The 7,342-nt window shown below is 38.1% G+C and overlaps 1 pseudogene; it reads left to right on the forward strand.

The window, feature by feature from the left end:
- Nucleotides 1-5,823: 5,823 nt before the first annotated feature.
- Nucleotides 5,824-6,839, forward strand: LOC124919005 (annotated as a pseudogene).
- The last annotated feature ends 503 nt before the right edge of the window (nt 6,840-7,342 follow it).

Genomic DNA, 7,342 nt, shown 5'->3' on the forward strand with positions numbered 1-7,342 from the left:
TTTGGGTAATTTGGGTAACCCTAACCCAACCCAAATTAAACTCAACCCATACTCAACCCAACCCATACTCAACCCAACCCATATTAACCAACCCAAATTAATATTTTGGGTTTGGGTTAGGGTTGGGTTTGGGTAAACCCATATTATGCTCACCCCTACCGTTAGACGAATGGAAAGATCTTAAATAGTCAGCTTCGGTTAAGGAATTTGGTAAGAATTACTTGGATGTCATCTACAAGTTACCACACCTTACGGAAGAGTACTCAATTAAAGGTTATTTAAACGGATTGAAAGAGGAGATTGCAAATCCAATCAGAATTCAAAACCAGGATCATTATCGGAGGCTATGGGAATGGCTAAACTGCAAGAGAGAACAAATATTAAATTGCAAGAGGTAGTGTGTGATTCATTGGTACGCCAGGGCTATCTAGCAAATAAAGGGAGTCCTCTACTGCCCAATCCTAAGCAACCTGCATTTGGCAGCAGAAGCAACTACTTGGGAGGCTATAATCGATCAGGTACGAGTACTTCTATTATTGCTGTTAATGATGGAGCAGTGTCGAAACCAGCAGTCACTAATCAGAGTTCTCGAAGGTTTAATATCGACCAGAAAACTTTGGATGAACGAAGAAAGAAGAATCAATGTTTCTATTGTGAAGAAAGGTGGGAATATGGGCATAGATGTAAGTCTGAGCCTGTAATTATGAGTATTTAAGTGATGGAAGCTGAAAGTCAAGTGGATGATATTGACGGAACAAAAACAGAAGAAATAATAGTAGAGGCATTGGCAGTGAGCCTCGAAGGAGCTACCACATTTGAGACAATGAAGATCAAAGGCAATGTGGGTAAGAACACTGTATATGTGTTGGTGGATTCAGGCAGCACACATAATTTTGTGAATCCCAGGGTAATTTGAGGTACTGAGTTTGTCACATCTCCTACAAGACCGTTAACTGTAACAGTGGCGAACGGGCATCTAGTTTATAACCAACAGTGAATGCAGGGGTCTGAAATGGTCTTCCCATGGTGAGGATTTTGTTGTTAATGCAAGACTGATGTCCATACCAAAATATGATATCATTTTGGGGATCGAATGGCTGTCAACCTTGGGTAATTTAAACTGGGATTTTAATGGATTGATAATGTCCTTTCAACAATCAGGAAGAATGGTGAATTTACACGGTCATACTACCAAGGAAGTGAAAATGTTAGAAGGCCGAACATTGGGGACTACAATCAGAAAGGGAGCAAAGGTGGCTATGCTGAGTATCAAACATCAAGAAGATAATAATACAGAACTGTTTTCATTCCTGGCTTCATTACTCGAGACGGATATAGAAAATCAGATAAGAGATCTTCTTTATGAGTTTAACGATTTGTTCCAAGAGCCAACCAGTTTACCTCCTAATAGAAGCTATGATCACTGAATTTGTTTGAAAGAGGGAGCGCAGACTGTTAGCTTGAGACCTTATAGATATCCTACTCTTCAAAAAGACGAAATAGAATGCATGATCAATGAAATGTTAGAGGTAGGGGTGATTAGAAAAAGTTATAGCCCGTTTTCTTCCCCGGTGGTACTTGTCAAGAAGAAGGATCAAAGTTGGAGATTGTGCATTGATTATCGACGATTAAATGAGGTAACCATTAAAGATAAATTTCCAATTCCTTTAATTGAGGAGTTGATGGATGAATTACATGGTAGCTGTATTTTTTCAAAACTGGATTTGCGTTCGGGTTATCATCAAGTGAGGATGCATGAAGGTGATATTTGTAAAACTGCTTTTAAAACTCATGAGGGGCATTATGAATTTGTAGTAATGCCATTTGGGTTAACCAATGCCCCTTCGACATTTCAAAGGATGATGAATGAAGTTTTAAAACCTCACTTAAGGAAGTTTGTTTTGGTCTTCTTTGATGACATTTTAATATACAACATGAATTTGAATGAACATGTGAAGCATTTGAGGCTGGTTTTTGAGTTGTTAAGACAACAACGGTTAGTTTTGAAATATTCAAAATGTGCTTTTGCTTGCCGAGAGATTGACTATTTGGGCCATGTGATTTCACAAGAAGGGGTGGCTGTGGACATTTCTAAAATCGCAGCAATTGAATCGTGGCCACAACCGAGTAATCTGAAACAATTGAGGGGTTTTTTGGGACTCACAGGTTATTATCGAAGGTTTATAAAAAATTATGGATCCATTGTGGTTCCCTTGACAGTTCTGTTAAAAAAGGGAAAATTTGAGTGGAACGAGGCAGCAACAAAGGCCTTTAACGAGCTGAAAGGGGTAATGAAGGGGTAATGATGAGGCCATCGGTGCTCAAGTTGCCAAATTTCGAAGAATAATTCGTTATTGAGACGGATGCAAGTAAACCATGGGTGGGGGCCGTTTTATTACAACAAGGACATCCTATTGCATTCATCAGCAAAGGGTTAGGGCCAAGACTTCAAGCCTCATCAACATATGAACGAGAAATGTTGGCAGTGTTACATGCGATTAAGAAATGGAGGAGTTACTTACAGTTTAAACCATTCGTGATTAAAACGGATCACGAATCGCTTAAACATCTATTGGAACAGAAAATTAAACACCCGAGTCAGGAGAAGTGGTTATACAAATTGGTGGGATTCGATTTTTCAGTTCAATATAAGAAGGGAAAAAAATGTGGCAGCAGATGCATTATCGAGAATTTCAGAAGAGGGATTTTGCTCAGCAATATCAGAATTTTCATCAGTTTTATTGAAAAAAATTGAGAAATCGTGGAGTCAAGATTTGAACTTAAAGAAGATCATTTCAACATTAGAGACAGATCCGTCAGGGGTAAAAGGGTTTTCCTTCATCAAAGGTCAGCTGCGTAAAGAAGGGCGTTTGGTGGTGGGTTGTGATAGAGATCTGAGAACTTATATTATTTCAGCAATGCATAATTCAGCAGTGGGCGGGCATTCAGGAGTAATGGTCACATATCAGAAACTGCGTCAAGCGTATTTTTGGAGGGGAATGAAACGAGATGTTAGAGAATTTGTGAGAAACTGTGTTATTTGTCAGCAACAGAAATGGGAGAATCAAGGGTATAAAGGGTTGTTGCAATCTTTGGCTATTCCTACATCAATTTGGAGTGATATTTCCATTGATTTCATTGAAGGTCTGCCTAAAGCCAATGGGTATTTTGTTATTTTTGTAGTGGTGGACAGACTCTCCAAGATGGCTCATTTTGTTGGGTTGAAACACCATTTTTCTGCTAGTGATATTGCTCAAGTGTTCATGGATAATATATTTCGATTACATGAAATGTCGCTGACCATTGTAAGTGACAGTGATAAAATCTTTGTCAGTACTTTTTGGAAGGAATTGTGTAAATTGCAAGGTATTGAGCAGGCCATGTCATCAGCATATCACCCACAAACCGATGGGCAGACGGAAGTAGTTAATCGAAGCCTGGAAACTTATTTGCGTTGTATGGCAGGTCAAAAACCTAAGTCATGGGTAAGGTAGCTTCCTTTAGCTGAATGGTGGTACAATACAAACATTCACTCGGCAACGTTATCTTCACCATATGAAATCGTGTATGGTCAACCTCCACCAGTTCATCATCCATACTTAGCAGGGGACTCAAGGATTGAGGCAGTGGACCGCAGTTTGTCGGCAAGGGAAGAGGCATTGAAACTTTTGAAATTTCATCTCCAACGGGCACAACATCGGATGAAGCAGCAATCAGACAAGAGAAGAGTCGACTGTGTTTACCAAGTGAAGGATTGGGTGTTTTTTAAGCTACAACCATACAGACAATCTTCGGTGAGAGGAAAAATGCACAAACTCAGCCCTAAGTTCTATGGACCCTTTCAAATAATGGAAATGTGGGGAAGGTGGCTTACAAGATTGACATTCCGTCCACAGCAAAAATGCACAATGTTATTCACATTTCTCAGCTAAAGAAAAAGGTGGGAAATGCAGTAGTCAATCCTCATATTCCTATCCTACAAGAGGACAACCTTGTGGAACCAGTGGCAATTCTAGATGAGAGAATTATTTGGAAGGATGGAGTCAGTATGGGACAATTCCTGATCAGGTGGTCTAATGCTTCAGATGATGGTGCTAGCTGGGAGGAAGAGTCATGGTTGATGACAAAGTATCCTCAATTTGTGTTGACGGTGGGAGACACAACTTCTTTCAATCAACTTGTTCGTGGGCGAACAAGTGTTGATGGGAAGGCTAATGTTACGAGAGGATTTTAGGGTTAGGTTTTCTAACCCTTAATAAGTCGACGGATTGTTAACGAAGTCGGCAGGTTCGGTAATTTCGTTGTTAATAAGCTGTATTCATACAGCAGGTTTTTTAGTCTGGAATAAGCTGTTACACAGCATATGAAAGGTTTTGTAGCAGTTGAGTAACTGCATTAGTTATAACAGAGGACAGTAACAGCTGGCCTTGCCAATTGGCAAAGGCAGTTAGAGAGTCCTGTTAAGGGGTGAATGATTCTGCCTTAAATACTTGCTGAACCATGACTGATGAATTGACTCTTCAGGTAACCCTGATTAACTCTTCCTATTCTCATTTTGCATCTCTTCTTCTAATTCAGTCTCTTATTCTAATTCAAAATCTTCTTCCTATCAATTGCAGATCTGCAATTATTCTCATTCTCAACTCCTCTAATCTCTCATCTTATCGGCAGTTACTAAGGTATTGTCAACCCTAGATTACATATTGTATACGTATAGTTCTCATAATATCAGGATGCAGCGTTAACAACATTAATGGATCGAATATTCTCTTCAGGTGGTCATTCACTAAATACAATATAATCTCTAGGTACTTATGAACAATATTCTATTTTCTATATGATATATCTACCAAACTATATCTTTTGTGCACTAATATTTGGTTTGAGAGATGGGAGGAAGACGAAGGATAGGCAACACACTCTCTTTATTCAGTTTGACAAATTGAAGAGTGGTAAGCAATTTATGGTATTTATGATATATCATGTTTAATTTATTTAAAATTCAGTCCTAGAATATTATAATTATTTATCCCTAAAGTGAGTAGATATTTGTTGATAATGATCCTAATTGTTTGGTTTTGCATTTGGAGTTTTGGAAACTTTCTAAACTTGAAGAGTTGTATTCTGCTTGCCCGCTGAAAACTTCACCATACACGTTAAACTTCAGGTGCAAATAACCAACTCTATATTTATTATCAGCCTCAGCATAACTCTAAATTTGCCTTCATAGAGGATGAAAATTAAAGGTTTGTGCATTTATTTTATACGATCCTTTAATTTATCTTCTATTTTCTATAATTACTTAGACGAAAAATAATAGATATTAATTGTTTTTTTCAATTTGAATGACTATAAATTAGTTATAAATCATGGTGGAACACTCCATAAGAGTCTTGAAGCAACAAAACAAAATATGTTATTAATGTGTCTAAATTTGTTACATACGTAACATATTTGGATACATTTAGCTATTTCAAAATAACTGACATTGATTCCAAGCTTGGCTACAATATGGAGGATGTTGAGTTATTTTATTGTGAACCGAGTCTTAGTTTATTGGCGTGACTTATGGAAATCAACGAGGACACGTACATATTATCAATATGTTCAGTGTTGAATGAGTACAAACAAATTCATCTCTATATGATTCTTCAACTAGAAACCTTTGGATCCTTTGGATTGTGACAAAAAACTGACATGTTATATTTGGAATCAATTATACCAAGTCAATTGTCACTGTCAAGATGGTGAAGATGAAGATACGACATATGAGCTATTTAATGAAAGAATTGTTGATGAAGAAATTGATGATAGGAGTAATGATTGATTTCATTCACCTTCAATCCCATCAAGGAACCAATCGTTTCCCGAGAGATGACCCGTCGATACATGACCGATATGATCATTCACGCCCATACCGACGTCGTCATTGTCGGCGCCGGCTCCGCCGGTCTCTTGCGCCTACGAACTCAGCAAGAACCCTAATATTCAGGTATACATCAAACTTCCCTAAAAATCAATCATTGTTTCTGAAATTGATGTCATCGTTAGGTGGCCATAGTGGAGCAATCCGTCAGCCCTGGAGGAGGTGCGTAGCTGGGAGGACAGCTGTTCTCGGCCATGATCGTTCGGAAGCCGGCGCATTATTTTCTGGATGAATTGGAAATTGAGTACGATGAGCAGGACAAATACGTCGTGATAAAGCACGCGGCTTTGTTTACTTCCACGATAATGAGTAAGCTATTGGCGAGGCCGAATGTGAAGCTATTCAACGCGGTGGCTGCGGAGGATTTGATCGTGAAACAAGGAAGAGTTGGAGGTGTGGTGACGAACTGGGATTTAGTTTCAATTAACCATGATACACAGTCGTGTATGGATCCGAATGTGATGGAGGCGAAAGTGGTGGTGAGTTCTTGTGGGCATGATGGACCATTTGGTGCCACTGGTGTGAAGAGGTTGAAGAGTATTGGAATGATTGATAGTGTACCTGGAATGAAGGCGTTGGATATGAATGCGGCTGAGGATGCTATTGTTAAGCTGACGAGGGAGATCGTTCCTGGGATGATTGTCTGGTATGGAGGTGGCTGAGATCGATGGTGCTCCGAGAATGGTACTTTATACTTAAATGTGACTGGTATGGAGGTGTCTTGATTGTGATTTTTGATATGAATTTGTTGTTGAATTTGCAGGGGCCTACATTTGGGGCGATGATGATATCAGGGCAAAAAGCAGCTCATCTGGCTTTGAGGGCACTGGGACTTCCGAACGCATTGGACTATGAATTGAATGTCGTCGGAGAAATACATCCGGAATTGATGCTGGCGGCATTGAAACTGTAGATGCCTAGTGTCATGCCCCGAACCCAGGATTTACAAAAGGGCACGATCAGTCACCGCATATTATCTTATATCAAATCTAATATAAATCCATAACATGCAAGGTTCTATCATATACTTCAAAATTCTCACATTATCCTATATCATCATAGTCAACAGCGATTCAATTCAAAAACTTATATACGTGTTATATCTACAACAAACTCTATATTATCATCAGGTATTCTTGCAAACGGTTTTTTATCGATTTCTGCAATTTTATCATTTATATATATATATATATATATATATATATATATATGATATAAGCTTAAGAAAACCAATAAAATCGTATCAGAGCGAAGTTAATAATCTTTATTTAATAGAATTGAATAATGAAGGGTATAACTTACAACATGTTTATTATTTATGACTTAAAATATTTAATATAATTTTACAATAATATTTGATGTACGAATGTATATATCATTATAAATATATATATATATATATATATTAATATAAAA

Source organism: Impatiens glandulifera, chromosome 1 (genome assembly GCF_907164915.1).
Source record: "Impatiens glandulifera chromosome 1, dImpGla2.1, whole genome shotgun sequence".
Classification (NCBI taxonomy): Eukaryota; Viridiplantae; Streptophyta; class Magnoliopsida; order Ericales; family Balsaminaceae; genus Impatiens; species Impatiens glandulifera.